This window comes from Liolophura sinensis, chromosome 8 (genome assembly GCF_032854445.1).
Source record: "Liolophura sinensis isolate JHLJ2023 chromosome 8, CUHK_Ljap_v2, whole genome shotgun sequence".
Lineage (NCBI taxonomy): Eukaryota > Metazoa > Mollusca > Polyplacophora > Chitonida > Chitonidae > Liolophura > Liolophura sinensis.
This window is the reverse complement of record NC_088302.1, coordinates 13,383,879-13,394,323: the sequence shown is the minus strand read 5'-3', so window position 1 is coordinate 13,394,323 and position 10,445 is coordinate 13,383,879. Positions and strand designations below refer to the sequence as shown.

General features: G+C 41.0%; 1 long non-coding RNA gene across 1 annotated transcript; it reads right to left on the bottom strand.

The window, feature by feature from the left end:
• Positions 1-6,190: 6,190 nt before the first annotated feature.
• Positions 6,191-10,368, bottom strand: LOC135473963 (uncharacterized). The gene is made up of 3 exons (XR_010444608.1): positions 10,098-10,368; positions 8,251-8,339; positions 6,191-7,071 (listed from the first exon to the last, which is right to left on the bottom strand). It is a non-coding gene; the product is annotated as an uncharacterized LOC135473963 (long non-coding RNA).
• Between the last annotated feature and the right edge of the window lie 77 nt (positions 10,369-10,445).

Here is a 10,445-nt window from a genome sequence, read left to right as displayed (position 1 = left end):
GAACCTATATTTAATTTTATGATTATATATATATATATATACACGCACACACACACACACACACCACACACACACACACACCACACACACACTCACACACACACCACACACACGCACACACACACACCACACACACACACACACACACACACACACACACACACACACAGGCACACGCACACACGCATCACACACACACACACACACCACACACCACACACACACACACACGTAACTTGAGATTTAGGTTTATGGAGCTTTAAAAAAGCACCAAACTACAGAGGCTTTCACATTATAGTTTGAGTTCCTTGTATCTGGACAAATGTATTGAAAAGTACCTTTATTGTCTGTCTTACCTGCCCAGTTTTATGCATTCATGTTGATATTACCAATGTCAGTTTTTGTTCATGTCCATAGATGTATTTCATACTCCAAATATTTGCCATCAAAATATTCCTGTAAAACTTGTCATCACTTTAAAAGAAGCAGGTACATTTTTGAATGCATTTAATATATATATATATATATATATATATATATATATATATATATATATATATATATATATACACACAGGAGACAGTTTGTAGAAGAAAAAAAACCTTATGTCAAATATGTCATCCTTTACATAATGTGCAGATCATTGTGTTAACTAAATTTTCATGGGATTCACAGGCCTTTCAGATGAATATGTTGCCAGTCCTTTACATGCGTTGTCAAACTATTTTAGATTATATGCCATTTGACCAATGAAAATATTGATTGAGCTTGTACTAATGATTAGTTGTGCAGTACAATGACCCAGGGGGCTCTCACCAATGCAGCTGCTTTGAGTTCATGTCCAGCTCCTGCTGGCTTTCTCTCCGGTCGTACGAGAGAAGGTTTGCCAGTAACCTGTGGATTATGGTTGGTTTCCCCAGGCTTTGCCTGGTTTCCTCCAACCATAATGCTGGTCTCCGTTATATAAGTGAAATATCCTCGAGTACGACCCAAGACTCCAATCAAAGCAATTAAATGAATATCGCCCATATGCTGTCCACAGCCTTAGTTAATGCTGTCTAGCGTCATCAATAAGATCTTTGTTTGAGTCCAAGAACACTGCTTTTTATTTGTCGTCCAAGGGACAGTGTACTAATCAGAATCATGGGTCAAACCACGGGGGGGGGGGGGCTGCGTGGCTCAGTCGGTTAAAGCGCTAGCGCAGCGTAATGACCAAGGAGTCTCTCACCAATGCGGTCGCTGTGAGTTCAAGTCCAGCTCATGCTGGCTTCCTCTCCGGCCGTACGTGAGAAGGTCTGCCAGCAACCTACGGATGGTCGTGGGTTTCCTCCGGGCTCTGCCCGGTTTCCACCCACCATAATGCTGGCCGCCGTCGTATAAGTGAAATATTCTTTACGGCGTAAAACACCAATCAAAAAAAAAAAAAAAAAAATCAAACCACCGCTATTATTGAAGTTCTACGTTATATACGTCATAAACGTGGGTAAAGACTAACAATTGGCGCATATGATATAAAAACCTTTGATTCGAACCGCGAATGTCGCAACATTCGCCTACACTCACAAAAATAATGAACAGAAAGACTGTTGACTGAGTAATGCTAGAATATTCTGCTATTACAGCAGGTTCTTCTGTTAAATATAACACGCACATTCTATTAATCCAACATAAAGATTGTATTAAACGATCAGAATGTTATGTTGTTTATGACAGAGTTTTGTGTTACAATATCAGAATACATTTTAGCAAAACCCAAACAACAGACTTTCTTTTAATATGAACAGATTAATTTTTTGAGTGTGAGGTTATCGTCGTAGAGGTCTGCGTCTGTCCGCCCATGCGCCTGGGCAGTTCCTTGTTAACATACCATCCTCTAAGCGGTTTACCCCAAACTTGCCAAACTTACTCCAAATTTACACTTTGTGGTGATGAGGAACCACATTTTGAGCGACCTTGAATTATATTAGGTAATTGGGGTCACTAAGGTTAAATTAAATGAAACTCTTATTAACGCGATGCCTCTTGAAATTTATAACCAAAGTGCACTAAGCATTCATAATAAGTAAAAGCAGGCTTCTAGAAGAAACATTTAATTTCTATGTGCCATGACCGATCGTTAGTCATTTCGAACTATTTGAAGACGATCTAATCTTTGCTTTGAAATAAACTGATAATTTGTTAACCTTATAAGAAAGTGTCCACGTGATCAAATGTTTGCCATCTTTTACTTGCCCTTAAATAACTTATACACATACCTTTATTAAATCTGCAATAATATTTGTTATATGTCCTTAAGTTCTCTCTGTGTGGGGGGGGGGGAGGAGGGGGGGGGGGCTTCGTTGCCTAGCTGGTTAGCACGCCAGCGCGGTGCAATGACCCTTGAGCCTGTAACCATTGTGGTCGCTGTGAGTTCAAGCCCCTCTCTTCCTCTCTCTGCGTGGGAAGGTCTGCTTGCTGCCTGTGGATGGTCGTGGGTTCAACTGGGTTCTGTCCGGTTTCCTCCTATCATAATGATGGCCGTCGTCGTATAAGTGACAAATTCTTGAGTACGGCGTAAAACACCAGTCAAATAAGTAAATGAATTAAGTTCAAGGTGTCTAGAGTGCATTTTTCAACATTTCTATCCTCCAGAATTCCTGGTGAACGACAGGTAACGCCAGACAAAAGTAGGCCGTGGTACAACCTTTCCAGTAATGAGAAGCATGGAGTCAAATTCAGCTTTAAATGGTTCGGCGACACCTGCTATGTATTTGGCAAATTTGTCGAGTTTAAATGGAATGGATTCAACAAAGAAAACTTAATTTCCTTATAATTTCTGATTATCACCTGAATATCTTTTATCTGACTTTCGCGGTTGTTATTCGCTTTATTTTCTTTCAGTTCAGTGTCTTTACTACGAATTTCTTTTCTCGGATCGTCGATAACATTACAGGAATAAACATTACACCATGCTGGAACAAGCGTTTCCGCTGTTAATAGTCGTTCTCATCTCAAATTATCATGTTTCATTTGTGTGTTTATAACTCGATTTTGTGAGGCCTCCAAGTATTTTTTCTGAAGTTTTCATCAGCAAGAGTGAAAGAATGTTCAAGAAATCAGTGTCAGTGGAACAACCACCATAAATTACAAGTAGCGTGTACCTGTATCCAAAATAAAACCATCGTGAACAACGCAGAGATCGATGAGGCAGGAAGGCACATGCGTTCTCTGTATATAAAGTGTGTACAAGATGTTTCTATTCTACATCTGAAAGTATTTCATCGATGACTGAACACTGATTGAGTACTGATTGAATAGCTCCGCGGGAGGAAATTAGTGATGGCACTAAGTCTAAGCAGGCCTACATGCGTCGCACAGGCCACAAAGGTCAAGTGGTGGCTGTGGTGTAAAACGAGCGAACAGCGGAAGATACAGTGTAAGGAGTATGCACATTTCATTAAATTGCGATAAAACAAGTAGGCGTACCGGTATCATACTTGACTGGTGTTTTACGCCGTACTCCAAAATAATTCACTGTAATGCGACAAGTAGGCCTATAGCTAGCTATATGAATAATGAGAGAAAAAGTTTGGTTTCAACTGACTCAAAAATCTGAGTAATTCAATGGAGCTAATTCGACTCAGAAAACTGAGTCATGTCACCTGATCACCTTAGTCAAAAGTCTCATCTGGTTATATTTTGACTCACTTGATCAGTCGGAAAACTCACAGGAGTCGTCAATAACTCAGCTACATGGTCTTGTAACTCAGTTTTCTGAGTGGAATTAGCTCCAATGAATTACTCAGATTTTTTAGTCAGAGGACCAAAACTTTTGTTTTGGGACATTTTTTGTTTCATCATTTTAAGCTCAAATATAGTTCTTCCAAACAATTACCAAGATGTGTTTTATCTTGACACGTCATAATTGGATTTCTCTGGGTTATACTTGTTTCATGTGCTTGCATGCACCGGTAAACCTGATCGGTCTTATAAATGAAATATACAATGATATAAGTCAGACTGATTTAAATTTATTTATTTGATTTGGTGTTTTACACCGTAGTCAAGAATGTTTCACATATACGACGGTGGCCAGCATTATGGTAGGAGGAAACTGGGCAGAGCCCGGGGGGAACCCAGGAGCATCCGCAGGTTGCTGGTTGGCCTTCCCACGTACGGCTGGAGAGGAAGCGGCCAGCATTATGGTGGGAGGAAACTGGGCAGAGCCCGGGGGGAATCCAGGAGCATCCGCAGGTTGGCCTTCCCACGTACGGCTGGAGAGGAAGCGGTCAGCATTATGGTGGGAGGAAACTGGACAGAGCCCGGGGGGAATCCAGGAGCATCCGCAGGTTGGCCTTCCCACGTACGGCTGGAGAGGAAGCGGTCAGCATTATGGTGGGAGGAAACTGGACAGAGCCCGGGGGGAATCCAGGAGCATCCGCAGGTTGGCCTTCCCACGTACGGCTGGAGAGGAAGCGGTCAGCATTATGGTGGGAGGAAACTGGGCAGAGCCCGGGGGGAATCCAGGAGCATCCGCAGGTTGGCCTTCCCACGTACGGCTGGAGAGGAAGCGGTCAGCATTATGGTGGGAGGAAACTGGGCAGAGCCCGGGGGGAATCCAGGAGCATCCGCAGGTTGGCCTTCCCACGTACGGCTGGAGAGGAAGCGGTCAGCATTATGGTGGGAGGAAATTGGACAGAGCCCGGGGGGAATCCAGGAGCATCCGCAGGTTGGCCTTCCCACGTACGGCTGGAGAGGAAGCGGTCTGCATTATGGTGGGAGGAAACTGGGCAGAGCCCGGGGGGAACCCAGGAGCATCCGCAGGTTGCTGGTTGGCCTTCCCACGTACGGCTGGAGAGGAAGCGGTCAGCATTACGGTGGGGGAAACCGGGCAGAGCCCTTAGGGAACCCACGACCATCCGCCAGTATGAGCTGGACTTGAACTGACAGCGATGGGCCTCCTGAGTCAATGCGCCGCGGTGGTACGCTAATCACCTCGGTCACGGAGGCCCTCTATGACGTCAATCACCATAAAAACAAAATGACTACAACATAGAGACCACCTCGTTACAAAATTAAGATACACAGTTATATGATGCAAATTATGTTGAAGGTAACGATAATGATGATGAAAACCATGCTTCATCAAAACAAACGCGTCTCGCGAACTTCATTCATTGTGGAAATACTTGAAGAAATACTTGCAGTTATGAAAGAAAGTGTGATGTTTACTGCTGCCCGACAGAATCGCGTTGGATGGAACATATTATTCATTTCTGTTTCTGGCATGCATCGACTGATTGACTGATCGTTTATACTTCAGCTTTAGTCGGTCTTGTATCTGTTCTAGATGTAGTTTACATGTATCTCTGTGCAAGTAACACGCGCGACTTGGTTCTGCAGTAACCAAATGTGACATTTCCGCTGCATGGCTGAATGCATGGATATCAGTAAATTTTGGCCACAGACATGTAAGCATAACATCTCCACCTCAGCAGAAATAACTTTATTTGGATGAAGGGATGAATGCATGAATATCGGTAAATTTTGGCCACAGACATGTAAGCATAACATCTCCACCTCTGCAGAAATAACTTTATATGGATGAAGGAATGAATGCTTGGATATCAGTAAATTTTGGCCACAGACATGTAAGCATAACATCTCCACCTCTGCAGAAATAACTTTATATGGATGAAGGAATGAATGCTTGGATATCAGTAAATTTTGGCCACAGACATGTAAGCATAACGTCTCCACCTCTGCAGAAATAACTTTATTTGGATGAAGTTTGAGATAAAGTTTTTTGCATTGTCTGCACGTAGGTGTTGGGTTTCCAGATACGGTCCTTGAACTGAATGTTTTATTAAAGTAGTGCTCTAGAATGTAATTAAAGACGTACAGCAGAGAGAGTAAATCATGAAGCATGGACGACAGTGTGATATCTGGCAAATGGTCACACGAGACCTTACAGATTTCAGTTTGATTAAAGGTAAATAACATGAAAAACAGGAAGACCATGAAACACTGTCCAGAAAAATAGTTCGATTGATTTTTTTTACGAATTTTTTTCAACCTAGTAAAATGCAATTGAAACTTTGGATTCTACGGTGGCCTTTCTTACCCTAACACACGTACACTTCTGATGATTTTGTAGTTAGAAATGCATATACACAGAGATCTATAAATTCATTCGCTGAAAGGACGTTGGATCGAACTATTTTAAGCAAAACGTGGATATATCACGTCACTGATATCCATTTGTTCACTACCGATCACCCTTGAAACTGATGTTTCATAACAATTTTACTCGGTAGGAGAAATTCTAAAAGAAAAATTGATTCTGAATAATAAGTAAAACGAGCTGTTTTTCAGTTCATTGTTAAATGGTCTTTTATCTTATATATACTTCTTTGTCTTTAAGACTTCGTATGTGCGAAATGTCCTTGTCTGAAAGCAGTTGTAGACAACAATTGATACAAAGTCTCCCAAATTCTAATTTTTTTTCTTGTGTTTGGGCCTTGATTATTCAGTGGTGGTCTGTGTGCAGTCTCCGATGTGTTGTGGATGGTATAGATCTATTTGGTGTTGGTTTCAGCCCCTTGTCAGTTCTATACAGCATTTATATATAGTATTCCCGCAAGACACCAATTTCTGTCTGTGTTAATCAGTCCCGGATAAATCCAAGATAAACTACTGCACGTTGTTCTTAGTCAGTTAAGCATTTTTATTCAAACCTCTAAGCCGATGTCATTTGTCATTATTTCGGGAGGTGGGGGGGGGGGGGGGCGCAGCTATGGTAAATACGCCTTGATAAGGCTGTCTCCACCTTTCTCCGTCCTAGTCACGATTGACATGTATGTTGCTAGCACAGGGGAGATAACAGGGGTTCGCGAAGGGCCTACTGGACTAATCCCCATCGTAGTTCTCCGCTTGCTGACGTGTGCTCCCGAAAAAAGGCCATTAATGTCCACTCAGGCTCTCTTGCATAACTTTCCTCCGCTCTGAATAGTGGAATAATGTTTGGTTGTTTTTCGTATTCTTTGTTATCGTTGTATTGGTTTGGATCACGGTCCCATTAACGTTCTTGTTCTGCAAATAGAATGAACGAACGAATGAACGAACGAACTAACGAACGAACGAACGAATGAATGAATGCATGAATGAAAAAATGAATGAGCATGAACATGAAAAACATAGTTATGATATTCAACGTGCAACTACTGCTTAAGCAAATACTTTTTAAGACCATATTTAAAAGTGGACTTTGATAATGGTAGTTTAAGGTTTATGGGTAGCTTGTTCCATACGCGATGACCTTTAACCTTTGGACTATGTAGCGACATTAAAGTTCACATTTAACTTGTTATCTCTGGTCTGAAAACAGTACACATTTGAAACCTTCTTAAACTCCTTTAAACAATTCTAGTGCACATATATTCAGTGTTATGACATGTCCACGTGCATCCACTGCTATCACAGATGCACTCTTTGCTTTTACATATCTGCTCAATGTTAGCACATACACTCACTTCCGTACATCTAGTCACTGTTACCTAACACATACTGACTTTTATCACAAATCTGTGAGCACTCACAGTTATCACAAATACACCCACTATTATGACACATCTGCCCGGTGATATCACACATATACTCACTGCTGCATACATCTCATTTCTGTCACACATCTACTCACGTCTGTCACACATCTCGTTTCCGTCACACATCTACTCACTTCTGTCACGCATCTAATTTCTGTCACACATCTACTCACTTTTTTCACACATCTACTCACCTCTGTCACACATCTTCTCACTTCTGTCACACATCTCTCACTTTTGTCACACATCTACTCACTTATCACACATCTGTTCACCTGCTCACATTCTCCCTTTTATCACACATGCACACAATGCTGTGACGAACACACGCCCTGTTTTCACACATACATTCGCTGTTATCACACATGTACACACTCCTATGACGTATACATTCCCTGTTTTCACACATATACTCACTGTTGTCAAACATGTACGTACTGTTGTGTCGCACACTGTTGTCACATATGTATACACTGTTATGACACATATACTCGCTGTTATTACACATAATCTCACTTTTATCACACATGTATACATGGTTGTGACGTATATACTCACTGCATATTATCACACATATACTCACTGTTATCAAACATATACTCACCGTAATCACGCATGTGCATACTGTTATGACGCATATACTCACTGTTATCACAGATATACTCACTGTTATTGTGCTGTTTTTATAGTTATCCGGATATGAATCTAGAACTTTGAGACTGTCATGTAACAAGGACTTCAGCTGGGAAATCCAATCTGCAAAAGAAAAGGGGATGTAACCGTGTGAAAGCGAAGTGTGATGTTAAAATAGCACTATTTTAGAGACATCGTTATTCTCTGATACATAGGTCGCGTCAGACACGAGTCGTCAATATTGCTCTCGGTGCTTTTTGTTTCTCTACGTACATGTATAACATACTAACACAGCGTGTATACTGGTCGACTTGCTGACCGATGTATACCGATGGAGTGTCAGATCTGGTCTGTTACTATATGTATATAGGAGACACTATGTTGATGTATTCGAGGTAATGCTTAATGCGGCCAGAAACTTCGATCTTACCACTGAACATTATCAGCCTCCTTAACTGATTGCCGGGTGGTCTGTCAGACTCATGAGGAGTGGTCTGTGCTCACCACTGAACATTATCAGCCTCCTTAACGTGGTCTGTGCATAAGGATTCAGCTTATAAACACTCAAACGTTGACGGTGTTTCAAGTGCACAGTTTTGAATGCCCTTACTTCTGATTTTGGGGTACTTAGGTGTAACCTATAAAATACATATTTACAATTTTGACGAAAGTTAAAAACTTTTAATTGCAAATCAGGACCTTTTCTAACAAGATATCAAATTCTCTCATCAAAATTTTCTCCTAAGTTTAATCAAAAAATCGGTCCGCGGGAGAGCAAACGAAATTTGCAGTTTGTAACATTTGTGTAAGGTCCCACTCTCTTGCTCAGGCTATCTGGCCGTATAAGGCATATGATTATCTCCCTTGGGTTATACCGTCCTCTGTCGGGCAGATCAAAGAAAATATAATATGCAATTATTCGATTTTTTTTTTCAACGAAAGATCAAAGTCTTTCACACACGTTATTTAAAAGATACCTTTCATGATAATTTCAGCTTAATACAGAAGAGAGTATTAAAGCAGCAACAAATGTAATATTAAATACCTGAAATGAAGCCTACATATAACTACATCCCAGTCATTAATGCTCTGACATTGTACGTCTACTTTAAATGTGCAACTATTCGAAATGATTGAAACATAAAACGTTGATATTTTACATACATTCTTTTGAGGACATTAGGCATCTTTCGGGAAAACTTCGGCATCATATATGACACAGAATTAATTAAAACTTATGATAGTAGTATGAAAGATCTCTCCTTTTCCTGCATGCTTATCTGGTTCATGAGTTACACGAGATATCTGGAATCAATACCCTTTCTAGACAGTTCGATGTCACGTCTGGAGTTTGTTAGCTTATTGGACGTTGGTCTTTGTCAGTTTGTAATCGACCTGGTTTAATGCGGTTACGGTCAACCGGTCCAGATAAAATCTGGGATTCATTTCGAATCAAGCACAGCCACATTTGTGACCACCACGTCTGACTTCCGGTTCCATATCGGTTTTGATTTCATTTTCCATACGTTTTCAGCGGTAGAAACTTTTTCATCTCTTAAAGCAAACCGGTAAATTTATTTCCATTCATAAAGCCCAAACATTTATCAGTTTTAGGTATATAGAATTTACCAGAGAAATTCTTGACAAATGTACAAGAACTAAACAGAGTGCGTGTTTCCTTCAATGGACTGAACCAATCTATCCTAAGGAAGGAAGTACGATTCGAACCTGAGAATATGAAGTTTCTTTCCTGCAAAAAGGGAATGGGGCTATATTCCCTATTTACAAAGTTGCAAATTGTGAAGTAGTGTAGACTCCGTATTTCGTTCTAATTCTTTAACTGTAACGTATAGCCTCCGGCATTCTTCTGGTTGGACTTACCTTTTATTCTCCCACCCGTCCCCACGTCAGCCGTCCTCTGATCCACGGGCCCACAGTTAACCCGCCACAATAGAGTCACCAGAGCCAGTAGAAGCATCGATGACTTTAACATTATGATGAAAGCGTATATCCGGTATTCAGCAAAAACAAAACTTAGTGAAATGAAGATGAAGGCAAGTCGCCCTCGCGGCAAGATTAGTTATCACTAAATTTATGAACTAAAAACAGTCCTTGAAATTTGTGACACTATAGAGGCTTATATACAGTATTGTAGAACATTCACATCTGTCACGTGGAGTTTTATCGACCAAATACCGGAACATAATCGATGTCACACACGCGGTGCCC